Here is a 14319-nt window from a genome sequence, read left to right as displayed (position 1 = left end):
TGGCATCTTGCACATGGAAGTTATTCTTTATAGTTTGATATTTATGTTCTGTAATGTTGTTTGTAAAAACGAAATACCCATCAGTAAGTTTTCTACTATAAGCTGGGTGTGGTGATACATGCCTATAAACCCAGCCACTTGGGAGACTGAGGCAGGAGAATCACAAGTTTGAGGCCAGCCTCAGCAATTTAACAAGGCCCTAATAAGCAAGTTAGTGAGGCCCTGTCTCAAAAAAAAAGGGATGGTGATGTGGCTCAGTGGTTAAGTGCTCCTGGATTTAATTCCCAGTACCCCCTTGCAATGTTTTCTACAGTAAAAGTATATTTAGTTGCCCAGGTAGGAAAAAAGAAATTCAGATGAGGCTCTCTAATTACTTTTATATATGTAAAACTTTATGCAGCTGGTTTATTTAATACCCCAAATTGTTGTATCCATATTGCTTTTATAAATCACAGAATTATGCTAATTAGACATATGAATAAAGTTATAACTTATTTTCATTTTTACATGTATAATGACCACTCTTTTGCAGGAAGAAATTTTAGACTTGATAATTGATGCTCATTAGTTACAACATAGAAGTACCAACATATATGTCAATTAAGTGAATTTGCTTATAGGTGGTAATTTTTTAATATGACTAAATACACTGAGCAAAGAAAGATTAGTGAAAGTGAAAGAAGAACTTTGAGTTGATATCAGTAGTGGACAAGATACCTTTTTCCCTAAGGTAGGTTTATGCAATAATTTTACTTCAAATATGTATTTTTCTCTGAATTTGAATTGACCTCACAGGAGTTGACTACAAAGTGTTCAAAATAAAGTGCTTCAGTTCAATTTTAAGGGTATAGATCACATGCATTTTAAAACTGATTAGACAATTTAACTTGGAATTTAACATAGGATATGGCTAAGCTTATAAATAGGAGTGTGAAACATTTATCTTACACTTTCTTATGTCATTGAAGACAATTTTTTTTTCCTTTTGTGAATTAAGAATCCAGTGCTATATGTATGTGAAGGGTCAGCACTACAAAGATGTACATGTTTTATTGGTTTCTCATAAAACTCCACAAACACCAAAATCCATGAGCATTGTAAATTAACTACTTCAGACCACTGGTGTAATGGCCATCTGAGACTGAGGATGACCATATTTACCTGCTTTGACCACATAGGGTATCTTTGTAGAAAAGAAATATTTTCTTCAATATATAAATATCAAATTATTCTCTATGGAGCTATTTTCCTAATATTGTGACAGATGGATTTCCATGTCCTCCTTTTGGAACTCCTAACAAACACTTGGAGTACTGAGAAGCTATGAGACAGTGTTGGTATCAGGAGGTTTTATGAACCTCATAGCTGTTTCAATAGATGTAGTTTGTATCCTTGGTGAAGAACCAAATAGCAATTCATAAAACTTCACTGAAAATGAATGGCAATTTTTGTAATAAAAAAGTAGTGCTATCTGTATTTAAAATAAATCCTAGAATGATAATCACAAAATAGAGATTTTGAGATCCAAAATTGAGGTGAAATGCCATTTGGAAACTATAGTTATGGGGAAAATATGCTTTTAAAAAATCTGTATTACTGATTTGGATGTGAAATCACTGTAGGAAAAATGTGTGGATAATTAGAAAGTATTATAAACATAAATATAAGAGAAATATAATTCAGAAAGAGGGGCCGAATTACATTACGTTTATAGAAAAGAGGCAATAAAAAGTGATGTGTTGCATAAAAATAAAAGATAGAATGCACCAATCACTAGATTAAATGAGACCTTAAAGACAGGAAATGTTATGTGATCTGCAGCACAATTTAGTTAAAAGAAAATAAAAGGGAAGCGAGTATGAGAAAGAAGCATGAGATTAAATTTAGAGATTGTTTATTTATTTATTTATTTATTTTAATTTTTATTGGTTGTTCAAAACATTACAAAGCTCTTGACATATCATATTTCATACATTAGATTCAAGTGGGTTATGAACTCCCATTTTTACCCCAATTACAGATTGCAGAATCACATCGGTTACACATCCACATTTTTACATGATGCCATATTAGTGACTGCTGTATTCTGCTACATTTCCTATCCTCTATTATCCCCCCTCCCCTCCCCTCCCATCTTCTCTCTCTACCCCATTTACTACAATTCATTTCTCTCCTTGTTTTTTTCCCCATTCCCCTCACAACCTCTTATATGTAATTTTGTTTAGCAATGAGGGTCTCCCTTCATTTCCCTGCAATTTCCCTTTTCTCTCCTTTTCCCTCCCACATCATGTCTCTGTTTAATGTTAGTCTTTTCCTCCTGCTCTTCCTCCCTGCTCTGTTCTTTTTTTTTCTTTTTTTTTTATTGGATGTTCACAACATTACAAAGCTCTTGACAAATCATATTTCATACATTAGAATCAAGTGGGTTATGAACTCCCATTTTTACCCCAAATACAGACTGCAGAATCACATCGGTTACACATCACATTTTTACATACTGCCATATTAGTGACTGTTGTATTCTGCTATCTTTCCTATCCTCTACTATCCCCCCTCCCCTCCCCTCCCATCTTCTCTCTCTACCCCATCTACTGTAATTCATTTCCCTCCATGTTTGTTATCCCATTCCCCTCATAACCTCTTATATGTAATTTTGTATAACAGTGAGGGTCTCCCTCCATTTCCATGTGATTTCCCTTTTTTTCTCCTTTTCCCTCCCGCCTCATGTCTCTGTTTAATGTTAATCTTTTCTTCCTGCTCTTCCTCCCTGTTCTGTTCTTAGTTGCTCTCATTATATCAAAGAAGACATTTGGTATTTGTTTTTTAGGGATTGGCTAGCTTCACTAAGCATAATCTGCTCTAGTGCCATCCATTTCCCTGCAAATTTTGTCATTTTTTTAGTGCTGCGTAATACTCCATGGTGTATAAATGCCACATTTTTTTTATCCATTCATCTATTGAAGGGCATCTGGGTTGATTCCACAGTCTAGCAACTGCTCTGTTCTTAGTTGCTCTCTTTATATCAAAGAAGACATTTGGCATTTGTTTTTTAGGGATTGGCTAGCTTCACCTAGCATAATCTGCTCTAATGCCAAGATTGTTTATATTCAAGTAACACATCAAAATTAGAAAACTATAGCCTCCTAAAGGAGGATTTACTAAAAATACATGAATACTAATTTCAGCAATTATTGTTTCTTTTTCAAAGGAAAAAACATTAAATATTTCTGGCAGTACTGAAATTCTGAAGGGAATCAGAAAAGTTTTACATAAGCTGAGTATGGTGGGTAAAGCATACCTATAATATCATGGACTCTGGAGGATGAGACAGTAGGATCACAAATTCAAGGCCAGCCTCCTGAATTTAGCAAGTCCCTCAACAGGTTATGGAAACCCTGCCTCAAAACAAAAATTAAAAATAACTGGGAATATAGTTCTTTTGCAAAGTACCCTGTGGTTCAATCCCTAGTACCAAGAAAAGAAAAAAAAAGGAAAAATGGAAAGTTATATATTAATTAGATCAAAGGATACAGTAGATTAAAAATTGCCTTTGACTAACATTACCTCATCTTATATTCATTGACCCTATGAAGATAATTCATACTTACTAGATGTCAGTGGCACCTTTCCAAGTTTGTGATGTTCAAATCTTCTCCATACTTTTCCAAATGTCCCCTATATGAGTAATAAGATTGAAAATCAGAAAAGGTCTAGACTAACATTTTTATTACAAACTCATTTAATTAATTCTAGACTTCATGAATTAATGAGTTAAAAACAGTACCTTTTGAAATATGATATGTCAAGAGCTTTGTAATGTTTTGAACAACCAATAAAAAAATAAATAAAAAAGAGTACCTTTTGAAATTATACACTTTGAATATAAATTACTATTGAGCTGTTCAGTTAGACTACAAGGATATTAAGGTCTAATATTTTATGCTTTATATAATATACCTAAAATGCCCAAATTGTTAATTTAATTGATTTTTACTACCAGCATCTTTTCACCTAACAATATTCAAAATAGAAACCCAACACAAAATTAAACTGTAAGAAATCATCATGTAATGAAAAAGTTCATGGACTTAAAGGAAAAAAAGGCATAGATTTGCATTATTTTTTTTAATTACTCATTCTTTGACTTCAGTCATTTTTTTAGTCTTCCTGAGCTCTACTTTATTTATATGTAGAGAGGAGAATTAAATTATATAAGACAGTTTATAAATATCAGTTCTTGAAACTAGTGTCGAACCATGGAGAAGTTTACATTTGGCTTCTGCTAAATGAGACAGATACAGAAATTTTAGTGAGATCTTCATGTAGTTAAATTTACTTAATTTTTATAGGACTTTTATTCTGAGATTTTCCCATATTTTAGGATAAAATATAATTTATTTAATTACATTGTAATTGTGATTATAAGAGCATATGATTTCCTTTTTGCTCTTCATAAAATCAAAAGAATTTTTTAAAAAATTACCAGTCTGTTGAATTAAGAGATTAAGAAATATTGGCTAGATCTCTAAGGCCTTGCTTCCTAGAAGAAAGAAGAATGTCTGAACATAAAAATTATAGCTCTACTATTTACTTTTGTTCAATAATATAATTAGCTGCGTAAGAATAACTTGGCAAATACTACCAGAAATTTTTCAAATTAAAAAAAAGGATGAAAAGAAAGTTATATAAAAACTTAGTATTCATAAAATGAAACTTAAAAAACCTTCAGGTAAGATGAACACGAGTATCAAACTACCACCTTCACAAGATCTTGGCAAAAATGAAAATAGAGAAAAACTTTTAACAATGAAAGTTTTATTTTCACCCACATTGTATTTACTGAGAAGTGTTATGGAATTTACTCATAGAATCCTATTGTTTAAGAAGTATGTAAAAACTTGCCCCTTCCTCCTCAGAAAACCATTTGTTATTATAGGGAAAATAGTAGAGAAATTCTTGGAAGAATTCTTATAGTAGTACTCTCTGACTTGGTGGAGAGAGGATGGCTAGCTAGTAACTTTACTTAGAATTCCCTTTGTAACTACCAGATCAGTAGTTACTGAAAAGTAGGTGTTCTAGGGACCACAATAATCAGAACTCTGCTACCACCTGGTGGGTAAGGAAGCTAATCTCTTTATAGACTCTGCTGTAGAAGTCAGAAATCGAAGAATCCAAACTTGACTACATATTGTACTGAAGGAGGAACTTAGACCAGATAGATTACTAGCAGAAGAAAACAGGTGCCTAATAGAATGACCAAGAGAAAAAAACTGAATGAGGTTTCTTTATTGAGATTATCCATAACACTATTTTTTTTGTTTCTCAGACACAAAAATTTCTTAACCAGAAAAAATAAACTTATATAACTACCACCTTCAAATTAAGATATAAGAAAACTTTAAAATCATCCTCTTATAAGAAATGAGATTTAAATAGTATCTATCAGTTGTATGCTAGACCTGAAGAAAGACTTCTTTCTCAAGCCTGAATACAGAAAAACCAAAATGAAGTCTATGAAAAGCTTCTACAAAGAAATGGCTGAAGGAAAATTATTAATGAGAGATGGAAGAATGATACATTTTTAGATTTTTTTATAATAAAACTGTAAATTTTTAAATTCTGATTTGTGTTTTCAGTAAAATTTAATACTGGGTTTAATGAACCAAAACATGAAAGATTAAATAATGAACTTATATATAAAAAGATGTAATTCGGAATGAGAAAGAATATAAGATAATTATTAATGCTATACAAATTTTCAAATTCCATTCATAGCAAAGAGTGGAAACCACACTGAAGGAAAAATGATCAGAGATATGGGGAAACACTTGAAATTTTCTCTCTCAGAATATAAAGGAAAAGACAGATGAAAATAGAAGATGATATATATGGAGGACAAACATTCAATATACTGATACTTATGGACTCAGGAAGGAAGAGATAAGAATAAATTGAACAGAAAAATTATTGTGTAATCAGATCCTAAAAGTGTTACAGAACTCCAGCCTTCTGGGAAACTCAGGCAGCGCAAAGATCACTCTCCCCATCAAACCCCATTTCTTGTGATCAAGTCAGAAAGATTTCAAACATGTCACTCAAAGTAACAGGCATGAGTTTATTGAAGGGATAGGAAAAGAGAAAGGGGACACTCCTCTCAGAGAGGAGAGGTATAACATCCCTCTCCTGCACTCCAGTTTTATTGGGGATTCCAGAGAAGTTTCCAGAGAGTCTCACCCAGGTCCACCTCTTGACTTTAGATTGACAGCAAGATGACATCAAACTTTTAAGTCCCCAATGCCATCCAACTCTAGGTCACTTTGGCCCATGCGGAGGAATTCTAATGGAATTCATAGCCATAAATTCTTGAAGATTCCTCCTGTGGTTATGAAGAATTATCCTTATCTCCCTGAATTTCAGGATCTGGTCTGTGAAAATGGTCACAAAAGCTTCTCCCTTCAGGGTAACTTGGGCTCCTTTCATCGGACATTATTTTGGACCTGCATTTCTCTTGCCAGTAACAGGTAGTTTGCTGAGGAATGTGACATAACCTGTTCACTTAAGCCAGGCAAGGCTGCAAGTAAATTGCTTCTTGGAAAAGAAAGCATGTGGGGTTCAGCAGAGTGGGCCCATTTTATAGAATTGTTCCCTTAATCTCATGTTGCAGCTATCTGTTCCCTATCAAAGGGATCAATTAAGATTTAGAGCCAAATCAAAATACCAAGCAAAACCTTTACTAATTTACTTGGACAGTATGTATAGTCAAGCAGCAAAAAGGGCTCAGCTCTCCAGTGTTCCATTTCTTTACACACAGCCACCCTAGGCAAGAGATGGGCATGGTGGTGGTGATTATATCCCATTATATCCAAGGAGCAGTGGAGAAAAATGCCTCCTGCCTTGGGTGTCCCCATCCCCCATAACAAAGTCTTGGTAGAGGTGCCTGATAAGAAAAAGAGGTACCTGGAATTGGAATGCAAGTATGCTTGTGAGCATGGCTGGTGTGTTGGTGTGTATGTGTGCATGTATGTATGTGTAGCAGAGGTGGAGGGGCTGACTCCTTGACTGTACCAAGTTACTGACTGTACCAAGTTACTGACTGTACCAAATCTGGTACAGATTTGTGGAGGGGATACCTACTACCATGAAGTATGGCAAGGAAAACCTCCTGTCTATGATTAGGTATGAAAGATTGTATATACATTTTTGGAGAAGTCAGACACCTCCTTGAATTGTAAGAATGCTAAAAATAATCTAGTAAAAAACAGGGGGGTGAAACAGGTTAAAGTAAAGAAAAAATCATGTTTGTCCCAAACTTCACAACAATCTTCAATGCCAGGGAACAATGTGATAATAAAAGAATGTCTTTGTACTTGAATAACAACTTGGTTAAATGCAGAATTCTCTAGGTATAACATTTTTGCCATGTTGTAATTCAAGTACAAAGACTTTCAGAAACACAAATATTTATAAAATACTGATCTTGGAAAAAAAAAGTGATTTGAAAATGTCCTTCAACCAAACTAAAGATTAGAAAGATAATGTTAAAAGTACTTGTACAAAGTAGCAAAATTATTTAAGTAATGGAGTTCAAAGAATTGGTGTAAATAAGGTTATGAAATGGAATGAAAATATTATAAATTATTTTTCATGGGAAGAAAATTAACAAAGATATTTCACTACATGTAAATTGAAATACAGCAGAATATGAAAGTATTTTCAAGTGTAGTCCATGTATTATTACACTCACTGAGTATTCTAAAATAGTCATTTTTTAATTGAAGAAAGCTGTCATCCTCAGGGAAGCTATAACTGTCATGTATCTATGCATTATGTTTCCATAGTATGGTATAAAAATAAACAAAATACATGTATTTCATACTATGTTATCAAAATGAATAAAATACAATTTTAAACATATGAAAAGAAATTATGAAACAGTAGTCAAGTTCTTCAAGTAGGCAAAAACAAATAGAACAAGGTTAGAGATGATCTGAATAGTTTTCCTTATAGATCATGCATTTTCATGCTTTTGGTTTAAGTTCAAGAACTTTTTGTCTAATCTTAGTAATCCCAGTTCTCAGTGATTTTTTGGCCTTTTTTTTTCTTCTAAAGTTTTATTCTTTTCAGTTTTTCTTCAGTTTGAGCTAACTTTCATGAAGGTGCAAGGTTTAGGTTCAGTGCTTTTTTGCTCTTTTAAGATGAAATAAGAGTTCAACTTTTTTGCCAATTAGAACACATGGATACTTTAAATAACAAAATATAGACTTCAGGTGAAAAAACTGGGTACTATAAAACTGTGGTTGAAAATACACATTGTTGTTAATAATTGTCCACAATTGCACTTCTTGGGATTGACCCAAAGATAAATAATCATATGTATCAAAAATTTACATAGAATAAATGTCCTGTATTGTGATTGATTGATTAGATAGACTACACCAACATTAGAAATACTTGTCATGTAAAAATGTTGCAATATATTATCACATATAAAAACATTTATAAAATAGTATGCATAAAATGTTATTAGTATAGAGTTTACAAGTGATTTTTTATTCTTTGTATTTTTTTCCTAACGTTCCAATAATATTCATTGCTACTTACTAAGAGTATTTTTAATTTAGAGAGTTGTAGAGAATAGTTTCTTTGTGGTTACTAATTTGAATTTTATTACTGTCTGAAGTTTTCTTTCATGAATTTAAAAGTACTGCAGTATTATGTATGAATATACCATGGTGAATCCCATTGTATAATGCACCAAAATTAAAAGTGAATTCAAGAGAAACAAGAGTAGAGGAAAGGGATCTGAGGGAGGAGGAGAGACTGGGGAATAAAATGGAGCAAATTGTTATGTGCATATATGAATATGTCACAGTGAACAACACTATTACATATGATTATAATGCATTAATAAAAGCATTTTTAAGTACTGCAATATTTTAAAGTTATTTTAAGGAAATGGAAGGTATTTTTCCCTCAGCAGACTGTATCTCTGTAAAGGAAGTTATTAAAATAACTTATGTTTAATTATCCCTTAATTTTAAATGCTTATTTTTCATTTAAATGAATTTTTAAAGAATAATAATTACACTTAAGAGTAAATCTTGTATTATATTTTATTTTTGGTATGAAATTTTCTAAAATATGGAAAAAGTGAATAACCACCAATTCTTTGTTGACTGATTTAATTTATACATATCAACCTGCCCATCTAATGATAAATTTAGAAGTAATGGAAAGCAGAAAAACTATCTCAACTCTTCAAAATTCATATTATTTACTAATATTTTTAGGTTAAAAACTATTTTTAAGGTTTTCCAAGTTTTTGAAAACAGTAATTTTTTTATTTATCCTCAGACTAAAGACAAAAATGATTGTAAGTGGTATTGAACCAGTTATAGTTAGTACATAGTAAAGTGAAATGGCAAGTCAGAAATCAGTGCGTTCTTTGTCAAACAAATAAGTAAATATATTATGAATCACTTGAACCAGTTTTCATTTTGTTGAAAATAATTATAGATGTCATAAGGGGGAGAATGTAATTAAATATCTGCTGTTGGATTCTATTTAAGTATAGAAATATACATATGCATGTATTTTCTAGCTCTTCTAGCTATTGAGAGGCCCTGGAAGCATGACTGCCATCTCTTCTAAAATGACTCCTAATTCCTAGAGAAATGGTTGATTTCAGCAGAGAAGTACAAAATAAGCTAGAACACCTTGTTAAAGAAAGAAAGTGAAAAGGGCTTGAATAATTGTGGGGCCATGCCTAAAGGACATAGAAACCGTCTTGAAGGACTTCAGTTGGCTATCTGTAAGGCAAATTGAGTAACAAATAACCATCGTATAACAGATTGTCTTAGGCCACTTGTCTGAAATAATAAAAATACTTGGGGCTGAGTAATTTATATAATAAAAATTATTTTCTCATAGTTTTCAAAGCAGGAAAGTTCAGAAACAAGGCACTAGTAGCCTCAGTGTATGTTAAGAACTAGTTTCTGCTTCAAGATGGTATCTTCAATTCCTGTAGAGGAGATGAGCAGTATATCCTCATGTCAGAAAGTGGAAGGGCAAAGGATGACTGTAATAAAAACAATAGATTATATGTGTTGGTAAGAACCCTTATATACTATGCTAGAGGGAATGTCAAATGGTGCAGCAGTTTTGGAAAACAGTTTTGTCATTTCCTCAGTAAGTTAAACATAGAGTTATCCATATGATGCAGCAATTCCACTCATAGGTTATATACCCATGAGAGTTGAAATACATGTACACATAGCATCCTTATTTATAGCAGCACAAATGTGGAAAAACTCAATGTACGTCAACTGATAATAGATAAATAGCAGGTAGCATATCCATACAACGGAATATATTTAGCAATGAAAACAAATGAGACATGATGTAACAGGGATGATTTAACAGGCCCGTCACAAAGGAGCACATATGGTATTATACTATTCATGTGAAACGTACAGAATAGGTAAATCTATGAAGACAAGTGACAAAGCAGTGGTTGCTTAAGGCTGAGAGAAAGGGGCATATGTATATGGATAGAGATAATGACTAAGGTATGTAGAGTTTCTTGGGGGGGTAAAATTTTTTCTATAGTTGATTATGGAGTGGATGCATACCTCTGAATCTACTAAAAGCCACTGAATTTTGTGCTTTAAATGAATGAATGTATGGTATGTGAATTGTATCTTAATACAGCTATTTTTTCAACTGATCATCATTTTTTAAGGTGATTTAAGTTCAGTGAGTAAAGAGCTATATATAAAATATTATTAGTGTAATTTCACAGCATTTTTTATCTTGCATTTTCATATTTGCTGCTGTTAAAACTACTTACGAGCCTACTGTGTTGAGGTGGTTATGGGGGTGGCGGTGGTGTCCCAAGATGCAGTTGGCTGCATTGGATGCATTCTTCTATCATGTATAACTAATTAGAAGGATTTTTTTTAAGTAAAAAAAAAAAGTTATCACCTGACCCCTCATAACAAATTTCTCCATGTTTTTGAATTTATGTCTACTAGGTTGTAAATTGTAACAGATATAGGTATTAAACAAACAGAAGGCTGGCTTATAATGAGAAGAATGCTGAAGTTTTATAGAAATTCAAATTATCAAACATTTTGAGAAAAAGTAAAAAAGGATTGGGAATTTCAAAGATTTTTTAATAATTTAAGGTTAAAAAGGAAACTTTTTTAAAACTTTATTTCTATGTGGTCCTGAGGATCAAACCCAGTTCCTCGAATATGTGAAGCAAGTGCTCTTCCACTGAGCTATAGCCCCAGCCTCCAAAGGAAACATTTTTAACTCAATGGGATATTCAACACTGCTCCCCAAAAGTGAAAATTTAGCAGATGTGTTACTGGTGTCCTGAGGTATTTGAAAACAGTTGAAGTCAGTTGAAGTTTGTCATGAACATGCATCATGCCTTCCCCCAAGGACAATTCTTTCTGTAAATGAAACATGTAAAAGGAACTCTTCCATTCCACATTGTGACTCAAATTCAGATTACTGAAACTTTACAAGAGGAATGCACTCTGTCTCTTCTCTTTCTAATCACACCTAGATCAACCTCAGACCTCACAAGAAAAAATCTTGTGTGACTTTCACATCATTCAACAACCAATACAAATATTTCCAGAACCATCAAATTTTCAGAGTAAACTTTGTACCAGTGAAGTGATGGTATTATTTTCAAAAGATTCTCCTATTCATAATGTATGTTCTTTATTTGCCCATGCATTTATTTTACCCAAAATTATTCAATTTGTTTGTCTAATTACTGCCAAAGTATCTATTTATCTCAGTACAATCAATCTGAAACACTATATACTACATAAAATTATTTTGATAAACTGTCAATTTCTGACCCTGTTTTGGACTGACAGTGCTCCAGATTTGCCCCAAGTTGATTTTATTTAAACTTTTTAAAATAGTTAATGGACCTCTATTTTACTTATTTATTTATATGTGGTGCTGAGATTTCGAATCCAGTGCCTCACACGTGCTAGGCAAGCACTCTACCATTAAGCCACAACCCCAGCCCTACTTTTAAAAATAAAAGTAATAAGCTTTCAAAAAAAGTTACTTATGAAATGCTTAGAAAGAAAAGTTCATGTTTGGTTAGACAGAAGTATATCAAGCCAACATCACTAATCAGAAGTATAGTCACAAATATTAGAATAATTTAGAATGTAAAGTAGAGAAAGGTATTTAGAATTACCCTTAAGATGAAATCTTACTAGGGATACAGATACAGAACTGCATTTGGAAGTATATTTGATTGATAGAACTAAGATATTATTGGCTTTTTAAAAATATTAGTGTGATGTTAGCTAACTGTTGTTTTATTAGATTTTATAGACAGAATCATTGTTTTCTGTCCCTCATGTCAAAATCTATCAGTTAAAAATTGATTCACAGAGTATGAGGAAGAAGCAAGTTACATGTGAACTCACAGAATTTACTTAAATTATTTACTTCCTCTACCCAAGTAAGAAAGCTGCAATGCAGGTATTTAATCTAATGGTTTTGTTAAGAATTGGGACTATCATAAGTAGCTGAAAGATGAAGATTGTTTTGTTGTTGTTGTTGTTATTGGTCGTTCAAAACATTACATAGTTCTTAATATATCATACTTCACAGTTTGATTCAAGTGAGTTGATATAATAAAATCTTTATATTGCCCCCAATGGGATAATATTATTTGAGCAAAGATTTCCACATTTTAATAAAGAGAATAACTTTTCTCAAATCTTAACATTTATAGGAAAAATATATAAAACAAAGCATTCTATTGAATACATATCAATTGTTAAGTTAACTAAGATGATGATGGAAATTTAAATGGGAAAATATATAATATCTTTGATAGAGTTATATACTGAAGTTTTAAGTTAAAATTGATCAAATGGAAGAGCTTTTATTTTTTCTCCATATGATCCTAAATAACAATTTTAATTATTTTTTTCACAGAGTTGTGAAATTATATGGCTGTAGTATAATACAGATGAGACACAGAAATTTCTACTATTTGAGTCTAGAAAGTTTTTCATTAATGTTACTGATGTTTTAAAGATAACTTCAGTTAGAGTAATAGGTTGAAATGTGAGATTTTCAAAATAAGACAAAAATTACTAATGTTTGGGTGTTATTTTATTGCCTTTGACTTTTCTAGCTCCAACAAAAGTATTCCATTTGGATTTTTTTCTATTCCTTTGATTTTTGAAAAGCTTTAAGCCAGAAGCAAATTTGGGTTATCTGTGAGACCAGATGGGGAGGAAAATGAAAGGGGAGTTTATAACAGTTTCCTGAAGAGGGAATTTGGAGAAACTTAAAGTGTGAGAGAATTTTTTAAGAGAAGAAAGGCATTTTTCAACTATTGTTTAAGAAATTAAATTGAAGAACTTAGGTTGCTTTGAAATTAGTTTTCAACTGCAATCAGTTTCCTACTGCCATCAGTTTCCTTTGATCATAGTAAAATTTGAGATGAGACAGTGTGGCTCAAATATTTAATACAGTTGGGAATTGTCTAACGTTTTATACCAGTGATTTTCATGGAAGTTGGAGGAGGGAGAACAATTTTATCTGGAAGAGGAAGGTATTGCCGTAAAGTTACTTTTTTTTTTCCATTGTTGTTACTTTTAATTATTGTTAATTAAAGTTTGATATTTTGTCCTGTTAAAGAACAGATTATTAGCTGATTGATATATGACCTACCATATTTTTATATTATTATCAATTCCTTTTTTCCCCTTTTGGGACATTGAATATTATATTAGCTTGGGGAAAGAGAATGTGGGAAGAAATGGAGTAGAATTTGATTCCAGTATGTCTTCTTATACATGAAATAAACTTGGCGAATCTAAATTTTCTTTTTTTGTCTTGTCCTGCTCTGTGCTGTCAGCCAAAGTGGTGATAATTTCTTTAAGTACAGAGACAATCTTTAAAGTCTACAATTTCCAGATGTTGGATCAGTTCTTCAAGATTTTAGTGATATCAGTGATCATGGCAATCATCTTTTAGTGTTTTCTTTTGAACCTATCTATTGTTTCAGCACCCAAAAATAAATTTATCAGGATACCACAGGGAAAAGATTCCTAGAGTAATCCTTGACACACAGTAAGTTGTAAGTGAATAGTCTTCAATATTATTTGTTATATAGTAGAACAAATTACATGCTATTTCTATATAATATCTCCACAATGAAAAGGAGGAATAATTTGTATAGTTTGTTATTGCTACTTCATACAGTTTTATAAAAATATTTCATTTATTTGACTAGAACCCTTCATTATCAACATCTCTATG

The 14319-nt window shown here is 32.1% G+C and overlaps 1 protein-coding gene across 1 annotated transcript in view; it reads left to right on the top strand.

The window, feature by feature from the left end:
• PHYHIPL (phytanoyl-CoA 2-hydroxylase interacting protein like) overlaps positions 1–14319 on the top strand; it is a gene marked incomplete at its 5' end in the record, with an annotated part of 55698 nt that overhangs the window by 22932 nt on the left and 18447 nt on the right. The window lies entirely within an intron of this gene.

This window comes from Spermophilus citellus (assembly GCF_964194105.1).
Source record: "Spermophilus citellus genome assembly, chromosome: 15".
NCBI lineage: Eukaryota > Metazoa > Chordata > Mammalia > Rodentia > Sciuridae > Spermophilus > Spermophilus citellus.
This window is presented reverse-complemented; position numbering and strand designations above follow the sequence as displayed.